This window comes from Callithrix jacchus, chromosome 19, assembly GCF_049354715.1.
Source record: "Callithrix jacchus isolate 240 chromosome 19, calJac240_pri, whole genome shotgun sequence".
Lineage (NCBI taxonomy): Eukaryota > Metazoa > Chordata > Mammalia > Primates > Cebidae > Callithrix > Callithrix jacchus.
The window spans coordinates 51,043,136-51,065,580 of NC_133520.1; the positions used below are offsets into that span (position 1 = coordinate 51,043,136).

General features: G+C 44.9%; 1 protein-coding gene across 1 annotated transcript in view; it reads right to left on the reverse strand.

Moving 5' to 3' along the window:
- SLC35F3 (solute carrier family 35 member F3) overlaps positions 1–22,445 on the reverse strand; it is a 372,006-nt gene that overhangs the window by 150,388 nt on the left and 199,173 nt on the right. The gene's annotated exons all lie outside the window — the stretch shown is intronic.

The window sequence follows — 22,445 nt, forward strand, 5'->3', positions numbered from 1 at the left end:
CCTCCGTCCACACTGACCTGGCCGTCCTACTGGGAACCCACCGATGGCTCTTGGTTCTGAGAGCTGCCCCACCTTTTTTTTTTTTTTTTGAGACAGGGTCACACTCTGTTTCCTAGGCTGGAGCGCAGTGGTGCAATCACAGCTCACTGTAACCTTGAACTCTGGAGCCCAAGTGCTCCTCCTGCCTCAGCCTCCCATGTAGCTGGGACTAAAGGCATGAGCTGTGGCACAAAGCCCAGACCCTTTCCTAGCAAGTTGGTGGCATGGGGCTGCTACTTCTTCCAATACATGGGATGATTTAAACAGGTTTTTGGGATGGTTCTAAAGAACTCCTCTTGTTTAATCAAAGGGTGAAGACATGGTTCTTACCTGTTGTACGAAAGGGGAAATGCAGATAGTAGAAGAAAAATGATGAAAAAAATTAATTGTCCTACTTCTTATGGACAGTGAGAAAGAAAAAAAGTAGTTAATAAAGATTGCTTCTTTTGACCAAAATGAAGAGGATTTTCCCAGGGTAGATGCTGCCAGCACCTCCTGGATTAGACAGAGATCTGAATAAAATAGTACATCGAAGTGAGAGGCATTTAATTGAAAAAGTTTATTGACAGGGTAGCTATGGCGACAGCCCCACTGAAGATACAAAAACTGTATGCCTCTTTCTGAGCCTAAGCAAATTCAAAATCCATGGATGATCTTTGAAAAATAGAGGATGGGGATGAGTGGCAAAGTCTGCCTAGGAGTCTGCTAGTCTCTCAGATGACAAGAAGCCGCCCACCTCCCTCCCTGTCCCAGGAGGACTGAACTCTTTGTTGGATGCACATCTCAGCCTCCTCCCCTTCATTCTCTGCCTAACACTCCCTGCCAGAGTCCTTGGCCCCTTGGTAAAAGCTTTTTCTTTGTGGCCTCAGTGAAGAATAGTGTCCTTGCGGGGCTGTTGGGTAAATCAAGTTGATGGGCACCTTGCTGATGATGTTTCAACAAACTTTTTCCAAGATTGCCCACTCACAAAGGACCTCCTGGTCACGTGTATTCTGTGTATTCTCCAGGCATATCTTTTCTGCAGGATTTCTGGTTAGGAAGAGCGTGTTTATGGACACATGTAGATGTTCATACACATACATGCAGTGGCGTGGAATCTGTTTCAGCACCTGGTAGGCTGTGTGGCCTTGGGCAGGTGACTGACTTCTCTGAATCTTAGGTTCCTTGTGTGCAAGATGGGGATTATAACCAGCTCTCTCAGAGACAGGGCGGGATTAAGTAAGACAGTGTCTATGACACATAAACATAAAACATTCCTGGCACATAATAGGTGCTCACCAAATAGAAGCTATGATTTTCATTATCTATCCAAAGTGAGTAAACAACGAGTTTTTGGATCCATGAATGCAAGGCCAGGTGGTAATAAACTAACAGATGGAAGGCTGGAGTGAAGGGACAGGGAGGCCATGGGCTCGGTCTTCAGAGGGTTTTGTTAGGGGCACTATCTGTTTGTTCTCAGGGTGCACATGAGGTGGACAGGTGCCCTGGTGCCTCCCTTCATTCATCTCACATCTTTGGCACAGAGTTGCCATGAAGTGGCAAAGCCAGTGTTCAACAGAGGCCACCAGCACAGGGACAAAACATTCTCCATGGCACCAGGCCGCAGGAGCACAGGACTGCCATGTAGAGCTGTCCAGGTCATGCTTGTGCCAGAGTGAGGGGTGAGGGGTCTGGAAGAGGCCTCTGGTTCTAATTCCCCAGGTGGCCCCTTTCCTGTTGTACAAAGAGGTCCTGTGGGGCACACATGAGCACATTTCCCCAGTCTCCATAGGAGAAAATCATTCCCAGGCCCACCTTCTCACTTTCAGTTCTGATTAATTTGTCAGAGAGAGGAGGAAACCCCTGTCCTCAGCAGAGGCTGGACTCTTAATTTAAGGTGATGCTTCCCTTCTCTCCCACTGAAGGAGTCTGGATGGCCTTGGGGTAGCTTTAGCTACTGGAGGCAGGGGCTGTGGTCAGAATGTCCCACCAGTATTTACAATCCCACATTCCATCCTGAAACTTCCCAAGGATTTTGCATTGGAATCCACATTGTGGATAGCAGATAATGAATCTGCTATCCTGCCTGAAACTAGAACCATGCTTAGCCAGTGCTTTTGCTCCACCCCCACCTCAGTTCTACAATCAGTGACCACAGAGATTATTTGTTCCCCAGTTTGAGAGATAAGAGTATAGCAGTGCAGGAAGTAGAGAACGTGGGGTTGCAGGACAAAGACCCCACAGTCAGGCTGCCTAGCTCGAATTCCAGCTGCACTTTTGGCTAGCTCTGTGACTTTGGGTAAGCTACTTACCCTCTCTGGGCCTCTCGCTCCTCACATGTAGTACTGGGATGATAATAAGAGTGTCTACCTTTTAGAGCTTTTATAAAGACTAAACGTGCTTAGAAAAACATCTGGCATATAATAATCCTGTATACGTATTTGGTATTTTCATCATGATCATATATGAGCTTCCACGAGGGAGCTGAAAAGCAGTTTGTATTCCAGCCCCCTCCGCCAGCACCTAGTGAAATGTTGGACAATGACTCCACCCCTTGGACAGCTGGCTATCAGAACCCTTGATTAAAGAGGCACAGGCATTAAAAAGCACGATCAATGACTGTTTGGTGAAATCTGAATAAGGTCTATAATCTAGCCAACAGTGTTATGTCAATGATGATTTCCTGGTTTCAGTTTTGCCCTAAGGTCAGGGATGATGTTAGCATTGGGGGAAGCTGGAAGAGGGACTCATGGGGCCTCTCTGTACTATTTCTGCAACATGCTGTGAGGAAAATCACAGTCATGCACTGCATAGTGACGTTTCAGTCAACAACAGACCGCATATACGACTGTGACCCCGTCAGATTATATACTGCATTTTTACTGTACCTTTTCTACATTTAGATATGTTTAGAGACATAAACACCATTGTGTGACAATTGCCTACAGTACTGAGGACAGTTACATGCTGCACCTGTTTGGAGCCTGAGAGCAAGAGGAAATACCATATGGCCTAGGTGTGCAGTAGGCTGTAGCATCTGGGTTTGTGTGAGTGCACTCTACGATGTTTGCACAATGATGATGTTGCCTCGTGATGCATTTCTCAGAATGAATCCCATTAAGTGACACAGGACTGTTTTAAAAATAAATAGTTAAAAAATTTGGCCAGGTGCAGTGGCTCACACCTGTAATCCCAACACTTTGGGAGGCCCACGCAGGTGCATCATCTGAGGTCCAGAGTTCAAGACCAGCCTGGCCAACACAGTGAACCTCTATCTCTACTACAAATACAAAAATTAGCTGGGCATGGTGGCACATGCCTGTAGTCCCAGCTACTCCAGAGGCTGAGGCAGCCTTGAACCCGGGAGGTGGAGGTTGTAGTGAGCCAAGATCGTGCCACTGCACTCCCTGCTGGCTAAAAGAGCAAGACTCCATCTCAAAAAAATAAATAAATAAACAAATAAATTGTTTAAAAATGATGGACATAGCTCTGATGGGGGCTGTGGTACTGACCCCATTGCAAGGCACCCTGAGATTTCAGCTCAGGGACTAGCCTGAAGGGTAGATGGGAGTCTGAACTGAAGGTATCCAGCTGAGTGCTAGAGGCCAGGAAGGGTGAGGGCACAGAAATCCATGCAAGCAACGATCAGATGTGAGTTTATGCTAGAAAGGAGATGAGCTGGACATTCCTTTTCACTTTTCACTGGGTAGAAACGGTCATCATTTCCTGGGGTTGGGGAAGTAGGACGGTGGGGGGTGAGGGGGATAACTGAGTCCGCAGTCCATATTATAGTGACATACATTTATGGGGTTTGTAGTGATGTTCTGATACACATAATGTATAGTGATCAGATCAAGGTAATTAGCATATCTATCATCTCAATCATTGATCATCCTCCTTCTAGCTCTTTGAAGCTATATATTATTCTTAACAGTAGCTATCCCACAGTAATACAGAACACTAGAAATTATTCTTCCCGTCTAGCTGTAATTTTACAACTTTTCACAAATCCCTCCCTATCCTCTCCTTCCCACCTTTCCCAGCCTCTAGTAGCCTCTGTTGAGAACCACAGCGTTCCCAGCTCTCTGATGATAAGTATCATCTGTCTTGGGACACTAGTTTAATTTTTAAAGAGTATAATTTCTCAGGCTCTTTCCTTGAAGATTTGATTGGGTGGGCCTGGAAGCCAGGAATTTAATAATTATCCAGGTAAATCTTAAAGCAGACATTGGTGCTGCAGAGACACCTCCCTCTGTGTAAGAAATTTACATGTATCTCAACATGCACCAGATCACATTACTCCCATTGTGCAAAGGCCTCAAAAGCAGTCATTTTCACCCCAGCAGCACATCAGAATCACCATGGGAGCTTTGAAAAATCCCTATGTCCCAGCTGTACTCCAGATTAATTAAGCCAGGGCCTCTGGGACTGGGGACAGAGCATCAGTACCCTTCAAAGCTTCCTCAGTGGTCCCATATGCAGAATCCCCCCAGAGAGCAAGCTACAACTCAGGTCACCATGCCCCACTCTAGGCTTCTGATTCAGGGGTTCTGGAGTGAAGCCTGGGAATGTGCATTTCTAACAGGTTCTCAGGTGCTGCTGGTGGTTTGAGAAACAAAGTTTGCGGAACCCCTGGATTGGGGAAAAGGGAGCAGAATGAGAAGATTCCGAACACAGTCCCATAGCTGACAAACACTGAACCTCTTTCTATTATTACAAGATGCATGGAAATTTTTCTTAAGTGAGCTAACTGTGAGTCTGCAAATTAAATTTCTTAATTGTACTCTTGGCTTCACCCAACAAGACTGCTTTGGCTTGGCAAGATCCTGAGAGGCCGACTGTCCCCATGGCAAGGCCACATCAAAGTGACTTGAGAGGAAAGGAAATTGCGTTAGTGCAACCGTAAGTACTTCTTGTAAATGTCCTTTCTTAAATTCACCCCTAGGTTAAGTTAGGTAACCTGGTCACCTCTTTTGCTGTTTGAAGACCAAATCTTGTTTTCAGCTCTGGTCTCAGGCACCTTTCGGTCTGTTTTGTAAACGCTGCACTTACAAAGTCAAATCCTGCAGCTTTAGGAAGAGCTCAGGCCTGTGGTGAGGGGGAGGATATCTCAGGGAGAGGAGTCATTGCTTCTGGGAGGGCTCTTACTTGGGATTGTCTTGGGTGGGAATGGGCACTCTATACCCTGGGGTCTGCCTGCCAGCAGGTGACCTGACCACCAAGAAGCCACCTAACGATGTCTGGCCAAAATGTGTGCTGCAGTGGTAGAATTCTCACTTCTGTACTGGCCACTTGCCTTTAGCTACGACCTGAGAGACAGCACAGTGAGGCACAAATCACTTCGTTTCGGCATCAGCTAGATCAAGCTCAAGCTCCTTCCCATATGAGCAAGTGGTTGAACCTCTACGAGCTGCAGTGTCCCCCCCTGCAATGGGCTCCAGTAAGGATTAAATGGGCCACTAACTTATGTAAAAGCCCCCAGCACAGTGCCAGCACAAGGGACTTCATGACTGGCTATACTTAGGGTTCTGTTCTTTCAGTGTGTCTTAGCGTAGAAGGCTGAGAGAGTGGGGCTGGACAAGAGGAATAAAGGATTAAGATGTTCCCCTGGGAAGAATATGATCACCTTCCTAGCAGGACATCTGGGGGCTCTGCATTCATCTACTGGCCATGGTGAGGCCAGCAGCCTCTAAGCCTGAACTTCCTGTGCAGCAGGGACTTGACTTCTTCCTACTGTGGAACTATGGGCCCCATGGTCAACAAGATGTCCCTGACAGGCAGTATGTCCCTGTCCAGAGCATCACAGCTAGGAACTCCCAGAAATCCAGCAAGTGTTTCCAGGCGGAGGCCAGTGTTCCTCTGGCTGCCCATTGTGACACAATCCCAGAATGTTAGAGCCTGGAGGCCCACAGCCAGGAACCTTTTGTCCTTGTCATGTTGCTAACCATCTGCTGGGCTGGGATGAGGACCCAGGCCTCCTGACTATAACTCCTACACTGAGACCATTAATTTTATGTATCCACTTGACTGGGCTAAGGGGTGCCCAGGTAGCTGGTAAGACATTTCTGGTCCATCTGTGAGGGTATTTTTGGAAGAAATGAGCGTTTCAAACAGTAGGCTGCCCTTGCCAATGTGAGTGGCATCCTCCAGTCCACTGAGGGCCGGAGAAGAAAAAGGCAGGGAAAGGACAAATATGCTCTCTTCTTGAGTGGACACATCTGTCTTCTCCTGATGTTAGACACTAGGAGTCCTGGTTCTTGGCTGTTTGGATTCTGATTAGGGGTCACACCATCAGTTCCCTTGGTTCTCAAGCCTTTATATTTGGACTGAATTTCACCACCAGCTTTCCTAGTGCTCTAGCTTCCAAACAACTGATCCTTGGACTTCGCAGCCTCCATAACTATGTAAGCCAATTCTCATAATAAATCTCCTCTTCTATAGCTCGTTCTCCAAGAGAGGAAGGCATGCAACTCCCTCTAGCTCCCAGCAAACAGGGCTGGGGTCGTTTGGCTCCGTGTCTGCTCCTGCCTAGAGGGAGTCCCCATGGTGGCTTCCCTCTTCATGGGTAGGTTTCTGAGACCACAAAGCCACTTTTCTATCCCAGAGGCCTCCCTGCCACTGCCCAGCCTTGCTGCTCTGCTGGGCATGACACATGCAGTCTTGAGCCCTCACCTCTGCATTTCCTGGCAGGCACTCAGCAGTAGAATCACAGACACCGTGCTCCATATGCCAAGAGGCTTTAATGGCCACTGCTGTAAACAACAGCGACCTTCTGGCAAGCTGTCTTGTCCTGTCCAACTTGGAACAGCGGCCCGGGGAGGTGCTCTGCTGCATGACGGCCAGAATGGCAATGACACTTACAGGATGGTCTGGGCACAGTCCTGCACCTCCGCCTTATTAATTATGGAAGAGAGGATGAAGGGCTCTAGAGGCTAATGGAGAAGTACCTGCAAATGGCTGGGCTGTGTGGAGTACTATACCACATCTGCAGGGATCTGAAGCCATCCAGTTGCACGGACCCCTGGGGAAGTACCCCTGGCCATCACAGTTTCTCTGAGGAGCTCAGTGGCATGCGTCTGGGAGGAAATCGCTAAGGGGCCTTCAGAGAGCATCTGAAAGTCATAATCCAGCCCTAGGGTGCAGAGAGCATCTGAAAGTCATAATCCAGCCCTAGGGTTCAGAGAGGACCCTGGCACTGAGGCTGCACCATGGCTCAAGTGAAGCACAGATTGCTACTTTGGAGGTTCTCAACTTCAGAAAACTGTGAGGTCCAGGGCAGGGACCTCAGGCCAGGCCTGGCCCATCATTTGTTTTTGTACATACAGTTTCATGTACACACAGAGACACCAGTGTGTGGGAACTGTCAATGATTACTCTCGTGCTACAACTGCATGGCAAAGCTAAGTAGTTGTAACATGGACCATAGGCTCACAAAGAAAAAGATTCACAATCTTGCTTATTCCAGAAAGTGTGCCAACCTCAGCACTAGAGGATAGAACATGGGCTGGGAGGCAAGGCAGGTCTCTTAGGGAACCTGGGGTAATTTGGCCTCACTGCACCTTGCCTCAGCTTTCTTATGTGTAGGATGGGATCAATGATAACTACCTTACCATGACATGGTGGGGATGAAATGATACAATTTCTTGGCACATATGACCTATTCAATATGCATCCTTCTCCCTCTGCTCGATAGGAAGTGAGGTTTGTGATGGCTGCCCTATCTGTTTCAAAAAGTGGTTATTATTTTACAGTAGATATGAAAGCAGTCTGAAAAGTTACAGGTACTTGTTGTGGTAAGACTCCCTTACAAATATTATTCTTGAGTTGAGAAACCCAGAGCTGCCAGCCAGGCTGAATCAAAATATAGTAGTTCCATGTTGATTGACTTGTCATGGAGGAGCCATGGATTTGGAGGAACTCAGTGTCCCTTTGTGGTGACTCTGTGCATCCTCACTGGGCACCCTGTGATGTGGCCTGCTTTCCCAGTAGTGCTGCAGCCCATGTGAGCTGTGGGGCCTTAGACATTTCCTTGGCTCCTCTGAGCCTCAGTTTCCCCACTTGAAAAACAGCAATGCCAATAGAAGCGTGAAGAGGATGTTGTTAGGACATCAAAAGAAGGCTGTAAAAACGTTAGCTCTTATTTTCATTGCGATTCTAGTTCTCGCTGGAGTGAACAGCTGAGAGGGTGTTCTTGACTTCAGGGGTGTCCTTGCACAAGCAGTCTGAGCCGGAAAGACAGGAAAATGAAAAGAAGGTGATGGGATATAGTAAGAGCTTCTAATCTGGTTCCTGAAATAGATCTGGTCCCCAGAGAGGGGAGCAATTCTCCATTTCTAGGCAAAACCTAAGTGACCTGGAGCAATGACAAATGAATACTTGCACACCTAGATATGGCCGACACCACTATCTGGAGGTGAAAATCCTTTAAAATCCATTCCCTTTGGGCGTGGAATTCGGTGGAAGCCCCGTGAGTTTATGCTTTCTCTAGTGGTCTGGGTCTATTATTTAACCCCATGAAACTGCTACTGAAGAATGGTGCACTGAGAGAGGAAGCATAATATTTTTCAACTTTATAAAGAGATCTAAAAACGTACTGTGTAGGTCAAGGGGACTTACTGCATCCAGAATGGTTCAAAAGTCCTTAATTTTAGTGCAATCAGCACAGCATTCTGTCTGACCTAGATTAGAGGGCTTCCTGCTCCCTCCTTTCCTGTTGAACTTCAAGGGACACAGGAGTTTGGGGGATGCAGTCCTGGGGCCACGTGGTCATGTCTTCAGAATCCTGGGACACCCCCAGCCTGTCCCTGCTAAACACACCCCTAGAGTATAAGCCCCATCTTTGCTTCCAGACAGGCACACCCAACCCCAGACAGGACAGCTGCTGCCCTCCCTGCTAAACACACCCCTAGGGTATAAGCCCCATCTTTGCTTCCAGACAGGCACACCCAACCCCAGACAGGACAGCTGCTGCCCTCCCTGCTAAACACACCCCTAGGGTATAAGCCCCATCTTTGCTTCCAGACAGGCACACCCAACCCCAGACAGGACAGCTGCTGCCCTCCCTGCTAAACACACCCCTAGGGTATAAGCCCCATCTTTGCTTCCAGACAGGCACACCCAACCCCAGACAGGACAGCTGCTGCCCTCCCTGCTAAACACACCCCTAGGGTATAAGCCCCATCTTTGCTTCCAGACAGGCACACCCAACCCCAGACAGGACAGCTGCTGCCCTCCCTGCTAAACATACCCCTAGGGTATAAGCCCCATCTTTGCTTCCAGACAGGCACACCCAACACCAGACAGGACAGCTGCTGCCCTCCCTGCTAAACATACCCCTAGGGTATAAGCCCCATCTTTGCTTCCAGACAGACAGGCACACTCAACCCCAGACAGGACAGCTGCTGCCCTCCCTGCTAAACACACCCCTAGAGTATAAGCCCCATCTTTGCTTCCAGACAGGCACACTCAACCCCAGACAGGACAGCTGCTGCCCTCCCTGCAAGGATGAGAGGCGATAGTGGAGACGAAATGATCTGTTTTCTCTATTATTAAAATTGAGCTTCTATATGTACTATACAGTGGATAAATGCCATTATACATTTGTCCAAACTCACAGAATGTATAACATCAAGCAAGAGTGAGCCCTAATATAAACTGTGGACTCTGGGTGATAATGATGTGTCAGTGCAGGGTCATTGGTTGTAACAAATGGACCACTCTGGTGGGGGATGTTGACAGTGTGGGAGGCTGTGTCTGTGTGGGGATGGGAGGTATATGGGAATTCTCTGTACTTTCTGCTCAATTTTCTCTAAACTTAAAAATTCTCTAAGAATAAAGTCTATTAAAAAGTTCAATTCCCAGTTGCAAAGACATGGAATCACTCTAAGTGTCCATCAACTGATGAACGGATAAAGAAAATGTGGTTATATATACACCATGGAATACTACTCAGCCATAAAAAAAGAACAAGATAATATCTTTTGCATCAACTTGGATGGAACTGGAGGCCACCGTTCTAAGTAAAGTAAATCAGAAATGGCAAACCAAATACTGCCTGTTCTCACTTATGAGTGGGAGCTAGGCTATGAGTACACAAAGGCAGGTAGAGTGGTGTCATGGACACTGGAGACCCATAAGGGAGAGAGGATGAGGGTTGGAAAACTGCCCTTAAAGTACAATGTATACTACTTGGGTGAGGGGTACACTCAAATCCCAGACTTCCTCATCACAAATTCATTCACCACAAATGGCACCATCCACAAATTTCATTCATCCAAAAACACTTGTATTTCATTTCATTTTCAACCAAAAAGCACTTGTGCCCCTAAAGCTATTGAAATTAAAAAAAATCAAAATTTGAAAAGAAAAAAAAAATGAGCCAGGTGTGGTGGCTCATGCCTGCAATCCCAGTACATAGGGAGACAGAGGTGGGAGAATGGCTTGAGCTCAGGAATTTGAGATCAGCTGGGGCAACATAGCAAGATCCCATTCTCCACAAAAAGGGAGGAAAAAATGTAGAGGTCCTGAGACCAAAAATTTTGAAATCCACTATTCTATGAATATATTTTCTAATATATAACTTGTTCATATTGACTTCTTTTGAATTCAGTTGTTTTCAACTGAAAGGGGAGACATTCTCTCTCTACAAAGAACTTGATTTTTGCCTTTATTTTCTCTCTCCAACAAATGAGGACACAGAGAGCCCTTCTTAATATACACAGAATTATAAGAGAGGATAAAACCAGATGATGACAGAATGAAACAGACATGTTAAGTAAACTCCTTTGCTAACATGAAATAATATCTACTCATAAGCAAATTTAAGTGCTTTCCTTTAATGTATGCTACAAAGTCAGCTCTGAGACTTAAATATGCAGTCACTATATTTAATGGTATATACTAATACTACACAGGCCAGGGGCCTGTTTTTGTAAATAAAGTTTTATTTATACACATACACACACACTTACACATACACATATACAAATTAAACCTAGAGATAAGCTGACCATAAAATCAACCAAGCGACCCTTTCATCAAAGCAGTCCCAACTATAGCATGTTGGTACTACAGCTGTTTATGGTAGAGTTTGATCAACAGCTCAAACGATTGTCTGTTTATGAATAATATCGAATTTTTCCAAAACACTGGAAAAATTGGGGGGGTCAACCCCCCACCCAAATCACAGTATCATTTCTCAAAATGTCTAAAGAATATCTGAAAATATCTAAACACAACTGTCCTTGAGAAAAGTCCCAGCAATGTTTTTTTTTTTTGAGATGGAGTTTCGCTCTTGTTACCCAGGCTGGAGTGCAATGGCGCGATCTTGGCTTACCGCAACCTCCGCCTCCTGGGTTCAGACAATTCTCCTGCCTCAGCCTCCTGAGTAGCTGGGATTACAGGCATGTGCCACCATGCCCAGCTAATTTTTTTGTATTTTTAGTAGAGATAGGGTTTCACCATGTTGACCAGGATGGTCTCGATATCTTGACCTTGTGATCCAACACCTCAGCCTCCCAAAGTGCTGGGATTACAGGCTTGAGCCACCACGCCCAGCCCCAGCAATGTTTTTACAGAGTGCAATGGTGAATTGCCCTACCTGATGTCTCACTCACACCGGAGGACTTGTTCTTCATCCTGCCAGCTGTGATGGGCCCGCAGGAGTTAGGTGACCCTGCATGCTGTTAGACAGGAAGGTAAAAACAACATACCAACACGCTCTGATGTCTGTATTTTAAATATCATTGTCTGTGTAAGCTGTGTGGCCACCCTTCCAATGACTATGCCTGGAGTGACTGCAAGGTGGTGGATGGCACTTGCTCAGCTGCTACTCACGAGCCTGGGAGGAGAAGAAGGAGAAAACAGAAGAGGGGAGAGGTTGAGAGAGAGGAATAGAAGGAGGGAGGGAGCAGGGAGAGAGGCGAAGGAAGGGGGGCAAAGAGAGGGGAACTGGAGGCCATTGTTTTAAGTAAAGTAACTTCCCTCCAGGAAGGAAGGAGGGAGCAGGAGAGAGAGGGGAAAGAAGGTTGGGGAGAGAGGGGACAGAAGGAGGGAAGAAGGAGAGAGAAAGGGAGAGGGAAAGAGAAAGAGAATGGGAGGGAGTAAGGAAGGGAGGTAGGAAAGAGACAGAAAGAGAAAAGGAGAAAGAGAAAAGGAAGGAAGGCAGGGTGGGGGGAAGAGAGAAAGCAGAGAAAGAGAAAGAGAAGGAGAAGGAGATGCAGGAGAGAGAAAGAAAAAGATGGAGAGAGAGATTTTTACCATCCATATTCCTGCTTTTTTCTTCTACAGTCGCTCCTAAATTCTAATTTGCTTTTTTTTGTATTAGGAAAGAGATATTTTTTTCTTTTCTTTTGAGAAGAAATATGACTTTTATTCCTGAAACTGGGAGAAGAAATCTGACAGTTACTGAATAAACTCTTTCACTCCTGAGCACTGAGCAAAGAGAAGCTAAATGTTTCTCAGAGAGAGGTGCAGCAAAAGGCGAAGCCTCGTAGGAGGAGGGCATGGCAGATCTGGAAGAGAATCAAAGTCAAGTTCACAAGGTAGCTCTGGAAAGAGAGAAAGAGCTTTGCCAGACTTAGTCCTGTGAGTTTAAAAATAAAGCTGTTTGATGGGGCACTGAAACATCCATCTGTCGGGTGCATGTTCTTCTCTAGAGAAAACATTTGCTCTTGGAAGTCATCAAGATGAAAGTGTTTCATATCAAATGGATGGGGTAGCGGCCCCAGCCTGCGGTCCTCTCAGGCATGGCAAGCCTGTCCATCTCACTCACTATTTGCTTTCCTTGCCCTTCTCCCTCCATCAACCAATACTGCAGAGTCACCTGTTTCCTTGTCTCAGCAAAGCAGACCTTGCCCTACAGCACATCTGTCTTTGTCTCAGCCTTCCTCTGTCCCATTCTGTGTTTAACTCTTTCCCTGTGCCATTTCACACGTGATTTCCTTCCACTTTCTCCCTAACACCCAGAACCCAGCCAACAAGAGGGACACTGCATCACCAATGCATGTGGGTACTTATGAGAGAAGGAAGAGAGAGAGAGAAAGAGAGAGGGAAAGAGACACAGAGAAAGGGAGGGAGTTAGGGAGGGAGATAGTAGGTACTTATGAGAGAAGGAAGAGAGAGAGTGAGAAAGAGAGAGGGAAAGAGAAAGGGAGGGAGTAAGGGAGGGAGATAGTGGGTACTTACGAGAGAAGGGAGAGAGAGAGAAAGAGAGGGAAAGAGAAAGAGAAATGGGAGGGAGGATGGGAGGAAGACAGGAAGGAGACGGAAAGAGAAAAGGAGACAGAAAAAGAGAAAGAGATAAGGAGAGAAAAGCAAGGGAGGCAGACACACCACATCCAAGGAGTATCATGTAATGCACCTTGCGAAAATACCAAATACTGCAAGAAAAAACCCAAACTGATAAAAGTTCAAGATTTTGTGATGTCTTAGAAATAGGGTAGTCCTGCACACAGGCATTGAGCAACTACAAGGCAGAGAAGGAAATTCCCCAAAGAGCCAAGCAGTTTGTGCATGGAGCTGTGGGAGCCGTGGGAGCCGTGGGAGCCACGGGAGCCACGGGAGCCACGGGAGCTGGAGCGTAGAGTCTTTACAGACATGGTAGAGTGGGACCTAGGTCATGATTCTTCTCTACCACTGACATTCTTAGAGCATCTACTTTTGGCAGAGTGTTAGAACCCAGGTGAAGCCGCATGCTGGGCACCCTCCCTATTAATGAGGAAGAATTTGGCTGTGACTAAGCTACCTTCACATCTTGAATTTCCAAGAGAAATATGCAGAGGAAACCCCAGGCAAACAGACTGGGTTCTTTACTGTCTGACTTGGGCCCTTTATCATTTGCCACCCTCCCAGCAAGCAGGACTGAGTCTTTATCACAACTTTGACTTTTTGCTCTGATATCCTTGGTTCCTTTTCCTAAGGCCTTGAGGTATTAAGGCTTCAATGGCTACACAGATCAAGTAAAGAGAAATCTGCTCACTTTAAGCTCTTCTGGGCTTCGGTGTGTGAAGGGCTGGGCTGGGGAAAGCAGAGGTGAGCCAGGCAAGGGAGGGTTGAGGGAGGCAAGGAGAAGGTCACCCAGTCCTCTCCGTCACACCAGCTACACAGGAGAGACAGCCTTCCTTAGAAGGGGAAAAGAATTGAAGCAGGTGTTGCCCAGATTCCACTTATAATCTATCTCCTCCTTCTGTTGAAGATCCCCCCCCCCCCCCGCTTTTTTTTTTTGGCACAGAGGCTTAGTTGAGCTCCTGGAATCCATGAAATCCCCCTCCTCTCTTGAGGGTATGGGGATGAGAGTGGGGCAGGGAAGAGGAACCACTCTGAGCTTCTCCAAGGGGGAGGACGTAACATCGCAGCCACAAACAGACTTCTCACACTCTGTGGGACACCCTGCTACTGAGCAGTGTTGCATTCCCCATGAATCCACACCACAGGCTGGGCTGGCACCCAGGAGCGCATCTCAGGAGGGTCAAGAGCTTGTGCGTTTTCTCCCAGAAAGGGTGAACCCTGCTGCAGGGTAAATCAGTAAGGAGGCAGGGGTGAGCCCCAGACAGCACAGGTCAATTAGACCTAGGTGGCAGCAAGGGTGGCCCAAGGGACCTGTGCTCAGATATGAACTGGGGCAGTGGCTTAGGCTGTAATATCTCCTGGAGGCCACAGATGGGTGGGTGAGGGGAGGAAAGTACACATCAAATCTTGCATTCAGCGGAAGGTTCAGAAAGGGTGCCCAAGGGGCCAAGCCCAGGAGTTTTGCACAAGCCAAGGTAGTTTGATTTTATTTTTTGAGACAGGGTCTCACTCTGTCACTCAAACTGGAGTGCAGTGGCACGATCATGGCTTGCTGTAGCCTCAGCCTCCCAGGCTCAAGTGATCCTCCCATCTCAGCCTCTTGAGTAGCTGAGGCAACAGTGCACACCACCATACCTAGCTAAGTTTTGTATTTTTTGTCTGTTTGTTTTACCCTTTCCAGCAGCTAGCAATTGCAAACTTTTGTATTTTTTGTAGAGATGGGGTTTCATCAGACTGGTCTCAAACTCCTGGGCTCAAGTGATCTGCCTGCCTTGGCCTCCCAAAGAGCTAGGATTACAGGCCAGAGCCACCATACCTAACCTCAAGGAGTTTTGAGGGATAGTCACTATAAGAGCCCAGTAAGAGCCATAATTTGCCAAAAAGATAGGAAGCAGCATAGTGTGGCTCTAAGTGCAGTGTGGCATCAAGCTCTGCAGAAAGACAGACTTGGATGAAAATCCAGCCCCAGAATCTACTACCAGTTTGATCTTGAGGCAGGTACTTCACACTGCTATGCCTCTTTCCTCCATCTGTGAAGTTGGGATCGTAACACTATCTACCTCGGAAGGCCACTGGGAGATAAAATGAGATAACAAGTGAAAACACTTAGCCTAGTGACTGGCACAGAGGAAACGGCAAAAAGCAACTGAACAAAGGCTGGCAATTCTTCCTGTTGAGCGCCAAATGACAGCACGAGTGGAAGGTGAGTGCTGAGAGCAGACTGACACTACACAGCAGCTGCAGTGCCCGGAGCCTGTGCCGCTGTCACTGAGGGTCACAGACATGGAGAGAGGCAGGGAAGGCTGGATCCAAGAGAGACGGAGGAACAGCCTGACCCTATTAATTTAGCATTTTATGGATGACATACATGGATTGTTGACAAAGATAGATGTTGATCCATGCACAAAGGGTACCCGTTTTCATAAGTGATAACTGTGTTTCAGCTTTGATGAGTGTCCAGTATGTGAAACATGTACCCGTGGGTGAAAGTTGCCTCACAGAGCAGAGAACAGCTGCAGAAAAGCCATAGCATCATGCAGATGGAGCCAGGGCTGTTGGCTAGTCAGTCATTTTCAATCATTTGGGTTAAAAGGGGCTTGGTGCTTCTTGATGCTCTTGGTTAGGTGAGACCGAGAGCATCAAGAAGAGTTGGGGACCACCGTAAGTAAAGTGACCATATGTCCTGGGTTGCCTGGGACAGTTCTGGCCTGTGCTTACTGTCCTGGTGTAATAGGAACAGTGTCTTTCTCATGCTTCTTGTACCCTGGCTTGGGCGATCCGTAGTTAACCAACTCGAAGGGGGAAGTCTACACGTGAAGTCTCTAGGTTCTCTCTGGGCAGAGATGGAGCCATTAGCTTCATTTTTGGAGTTGAGGTCCTGGGTTCCAGAGCCACTGTTGCTCCCCTCACAAAAGCCTGGAACAGCCTTGTCTCCAACACACTGTTGTGTTGCCCGGGCCATCTCTGAGTCTGACATTTGGCAAAATGCAGGGAAGGTCTTAAATGTGCACATCCTTTTTGACAACTGATTCCATGTCTGGGAGTCGATACTAGGGAAGTCATGAAGGTATGCACATATTAAATCAGAAGAATGTTTATGACAAAGCCTCCTTATAATCATGAAGTACAAGGACAGCCCTGAGTCCTTAGCGGCTCCTGAGTTGACGCTGGTCTGAAACTTCAACATCGATGGGAGTGAAAGAAGAGCAGGAATGCTGTTTTTAAAGTTGTTATGTGTGGGCCTGCTATACATTTCTATCCTAAAAGATAACCATGTCTGCTTAGTGAGGATCTTGAGTTTTCATGGCAATTGCCATTAGCCCATATGGTGTGAGGCTGGGCTCTTGATGGAGAAATAGAAAACTTTATCCTTGAAATGCAACTCCTATCAACAGATACTGATGATCCTAGTCAATGGAGGAGGCTGGTTTGAGTGCGTGGAAAATGTGTCTGTGTCTCTTTAACTTCTCCATGCCCCGTTGTCCTCACCCATAAACTAGTGGTTTGGCACCCATGATTCCTGCAACATATTCATGTCTAAAATCTTAAGAGAAATCAGACACAAAGGGCCTGAAGAAAGCATACTTTTCAGCTCGTTTCTGCCATGTGTGGTAATTATTGTTAGCCTCCCCACCTAGACCATGAGGGTAAATACACAGCTGAGTGAGGGAATGAAGGCACAGATGAATCCCTCACCTACAAACTACACTCCAGAAGGGAAATTCCAGATCCGAAACAGAAGTTGGATTATAAGATTACAAAGAGGGTGACCAAAGGGCGAGACAATGATGGCTCCAGTGTGTAAAGCCTGTCCGGCAATTCCCAAGGCAACGTTACTTCAGTCAGCACTTTCTTACTGGCAAAAGTTTCTTCTCTAGGTAAGGGTTTTTTTTTGGAGACGGAGTCTTACTCAGTCACCCGCGCTGGAGTGCAGTGGCACGATCTCGGCTCACTGCAACTGCTGCCTCCCAGGTTCAAGTGATTCTCCTGACTCAGCCTCCTGAGTAGCTAGGATTACAGGTGCCCACTACCACACCCAGCTAATTTTTGTATTTTTAGTAGAGACAGGGTTTTACCATGTTGGCTAAGCTGGTCTCAAACTCCTGACTTCAGGTGATCCACCCGCCTCAGCCTCCCAAAGTGCTAGATTACAGGCGTGAGCCACCACACCCAGCCTATATACGTTCTTAAGGTCTGAAGTACCAGTAGTAGTTCTCACCGCCTGTTTTTCTTGGCAAGGGTTACAGTTTCTCAGAAATACTGAGACTGGCACGCATGGGTTTAGTTCTTAGTTAGTAAATGTTCGTCTCAAATATGTCACACGTCTTCCGCAAACTTCGCATTCCTGTGTGTGTGAAGAGTCTTGCCCTGGGAAAATTCTGTAACATCTATAATGCTCTGGGTTTTAGAGACCCCATGCGGTCCTGGTATAGAGCAAAACTGGGTTCCATTCAAAACACAGTGAAACATTGTTCTGAAGTTCGACGGATCAACAAAAACTCTAAATATCTTTATATTTTTTTCATGAAAGTATGGGCTACTATGAAGAAAAATCCCCTTTGTTTATTAGTTTTCTTATCGGTAAAGCACAAAAAAGGGGAGGGGTTCTTTTCTAATAACTTATAAAGCAGTGATTACATGTATTTCTTCATTCACTGTTCTCAGAGCTTTTGTCCATCACAGGTAACGTTCTTGACAAAAAATAAAGGGAATGAGTTATTTAGCAAGAAACAGGGTAAGTCTTAAATACGTGCATGCTTTTTGACCAGCAATTAATTCCATGCCTAAAAGTTGATACTAGGGAAATCATGAAGGTATGCAAATATTAAACCAGAAGACTGTTTAAAACAAAGCCTCCTTATAGTCATGGAAAACTAGAAACTAAATGCTCGATACAAGATTATAGATTATGGCATATCCACACAAGCAGATGCTAGACAGTGATGAAAAATGATATAAAAATATCTATAATATAAAAAATAGCAGAAACTACTCAATATGTATTTATTTTTCAATGAAAAAATAAGTGACAAAGAAGTAATAGAAAATAACTCAATTTTTAATATAAGCAAAACTATAAATTCATAAGAAAGTATTGAAAGGACAGATAAAGATCCCATTGTTGGGGTGAAGTTGTTGCAGGTAACTTTGCTTATTCATATCCTCTAAAGTTTTTACAAAAGATATGTATTAGTTTGGTAATAAGGAAAGCAGTTAAAGCTATTTTTAGCTAATTTTGTTAGTGGAATTACGTATGCAGCTTAATTAGAAGAAATCAGATGGTTTGTAGGACTCTTACCACTCAATGGAATGGAGAAAGTGATTTCCCCACCCACATTAATTTATGTTGGTCCAAATGCAAGAAACAAGAATCTTGTTTGAAATCTGAACTGTCACTTCTCAACCCCAGAAACAACAGAGAGGCTAAAGTTAAAGCCATGACGTAGTGAAGACGAGCCCCGGAAGCAGGTGACTGGCTGAATTGACTCATCAGTGTCTGTGAAGCAGGCAGTGTCAATACACCTGCAAGGTTTCAGAGGCTGTTGCATCGGGAAGTATGGAAAAATCGCAAAATAGTAACGTGTGAACCAAAAGAAAAACAAGTCAAACAACATGTTTCCTGAAATACTTCCTTGTTTTCCATTCCTGCAACAGAGTTATTTCTGGTGAAGAAATGTCATGATCAGGGCTGAACGCAAAACAACATAAAATTAAGAACTAAGTGCTTCCTCATACAATTCATCCACTTAAAGTGCACGCTTCAATGGTTTTTGGCATAATTATGGAGATGTCTGCAGGTGAGCCACCAGCTGCTTTGCATATACTGTAAGTGCCAGCCAATGCGGTTAATGATTCAAAAACCCAGGGTACAAGGAAAATACAATCTGCAAAGGAAACGAGACCCGGCTTGCTCAGGTGCCGAGTGAGGACACGATGTTGAAAACAGAATCTTCCCCGAGAAAAAACCACCATGGCACTGTGTTTTCAGAATTGCATCCTCATGTAAATTAACTCAATATAACTGGGAACTTTCCCTCTTTTTTAAAAAAAAAAATTATTAGCATGGAAATGTGTTAAATATATACCAAAGTAGAAGATGACAACAGAGAGGTAATCGCCAGGCCACTAGTGCCCAGTGGGCGACTGCACGAGGTAGGAGTCCCTGGAGGGTTCTGAGCAGTGCAGCAGTGTGATCTGCCTTACGTTTAAAAGGGCTATTCCGACTACTGTGTGGAAAGTTAACTGCAGGAGATAAGAAAATAAAAAGAAAAACGAAGTAAGAGGTCATTGCAGCAATCTAAGAATGAGATGATGATGGCTTGGATTAGGTGGCAGCAGGGAGGAGGTAAAGCATATAGATTTTTTCCCCTATTGTAAGCATATCATCCTGAACATCTTAAAAATTACAGTTTTATTGATACGTACCATACAATTCATCCACTTAAAGTGCACACTTCAATGGTTTTCGGCATAATTATGGAGTTGTACAATCATCATCATAATACATTTTAGAACATTTTTATCATCTCCTCCCAAAACCTCTGCACCTGTTAACATTCACTCTCTATTTCCCAGAAAACTCCCCAACCCTAGGCACCCATTAGTCTACTTGCTGTCTCTATTGACTCACCTAATCCGGACACCTCATTGAAATGGTGTTATACAACATGTGGCCTTTTGTGACAGACTTCTTACCTTATCACAATGTTTTCAAGGTCCATTCATGTTGTAGCATGTATCGGTGCTTATTTCTTTTTATTACTTAGTAAGGATGGATACATCACATTTTGTTTATCCATTCATCAGTTAATGGATGTCTGGGGTATTTCTACTTTTTGGCTATGATGAATAATGCTGCTATAAACATTCCTAAGTAAGATTGTTTTGTGGGTGTATATTTTCATTTCTCTTGAATATACACCAAGGGCCCAAGCTTAATTCTAAGTTAAACTTTTTTCTTTTTCTTTTTTTTTTTTTTGGTGGTTTTATAAGGGGAAACCCCTTTCACTTGACTCTTTTTTTTTTATTGTACTTTAGGTTCTGGGGTACATGTGCAACATGCAGGATTGTTGCATAGGTACATATATGGCAAGGTAGTTTGCGGCCTCCATCTCCCATCACCCACATCTGGCATTTCTCACCATGTTATCCCTCCCCAACCTCCCACACCCTGCTATCCCTCCCCTAGCCCCCAGCAACAGACCCCAGTGTGTGATGTTCCCCTCCCTGTGTCTGTGTGTTCTCATTGTTCAACACCCTCCTATGAGTGCAAACATGCAGTGTTTGGTTTTCTGTTCTTGTGTCAGTTTGCTGAGAATGATGGTTTCCAGATTCATCCATGTCCTTACAAAGGACACAAACTTGTCATTTTTTTTTATAGTTGCATAGTATTCCATGGTATACATTTGCCATGTTTTCCTTGTTCAGTCTATCATCGATGGGCATTTGGGTTGGTTCTAGGTCTTTGCTATTGTAAACAGTGCCGCAGTGAACATATGTGTGCATGTGTCTTTATCATAGAACAATTTATAATCCTTTGGATATATACCCAGTAATGGGATTGCTGGGTCAAATGGAATTTCTATTTCTAGGTGCTTGAGGAATCACCACACTGCCTTCTACAATGGTTGAACTAATTTACACTCCCACCAACAGTGTAAAAGCGTTTCTATTTCTCCACATTCTCTCCAGCACCTGTTGTCTCCAAATTTTTTAATATCGCCATTCTAACTGGCGTGAGATGGCATCTCAAGGTGGTTTGATTTGCATTTCTGTAATGACCAGTGATGAGCATTTTTTCATGTCTTTTTGGCCTCATATACGTCTTCTTTTGAAAACTGTCTGTTCATATCCCTTGCCCACTTTTGGATGGGTTTGTTTAAGGGCCTAAGGTTAATTCTAAGTTAAACTTTTTGAGGAACTGTTCAACTGTTTCCCAAAGTGTCCTCATTGCTTTACATTTCCGTCAGCAATGCATGGCAGTTACAATGACTCCTCATCCTCACCAACATTATCTTTTAATCCTGAACATTTTTGTGCACCACATTGCATGCTTGATGATCCCTTTAGGGTACATGTCTAGAAGTGGTACTGCTGGGTACTTTGTAAAGTACTGCACGCACTTTACAAAGGCTTCAGCCGTATTGCAAAACCGACTTCCAGAGAGCTCCTACCAATTTGTAATCCCACCAATAGTGTATGATTTTCAACTTTACCACATTCTCACAGACTCTGAGTATTACTGTTCTTTTTCATCTTTTGCAATCCAATGTGGAAAAATTATTTTTGTTCTAATTCTTTGACATTGTTAATTTTTTAAAATCAATGACATTGTTAATTTGAAATATGTTTAATGTGTTCATTTGGTGGTTCTTTACCTTATTTTTGAAAACTTTTCGTATATTAAAAATAGAAACTTGGGGCCAGGCACGGTGGCTCACACTTGTAATCCCAGCACTTTGGGAGGCTTAGGTGGGCAGATCACGAGGTCAAGAGATAGCGATCATCCTGGCCAACATGGTGAAACCCCGTCTCTACTAAAAATAGGAAAATTAGCTGGGTGTGGTGGTGCACACCTGTAGTCCCAGCTACTTGGGAAGCTGAGGCAAGAGAATCGCTTGAATCTGGAGGCGGAGGGTGCAGTGAGCCAAGATCATACAACTGCACTCCAGCCTAGCAACATAGCGAGATTCCACCTCAAAAAAAAAAAAAAAAAAAGAAAGAAATTTTTGATTGTATATGTTATAGATAATTTTTGCAATTTGTTGTTTCCCTTTTAGTTTTCCTTATGGTATCCTTCACCAAATAGAAGTTTAAGTTTTTAGATATATTTTTCAATATATTTTTAATGGCTTCTACATTTGATATCATGCTTAGAAAACTCTTACTGATTGAACATATAAATATAAAACATTTACTTATAGTAATTGAATGTTATTTTTTGCATTTAATAATTACTCCACCCTACTGGCTTTTTTTTTTTTTTTTGGTATATTTTATGAAGTAGAGTTCTAACTCTTCCATCTTTGAATAAGCCATCGTTTCCCCAATCATTTTTTGGGCAATTGTTAGCATTCACTTAATTCTTATATGTTATTTGATCCTTTGCTTTCTATTCCTTTCCATTAAACTGAGTATAT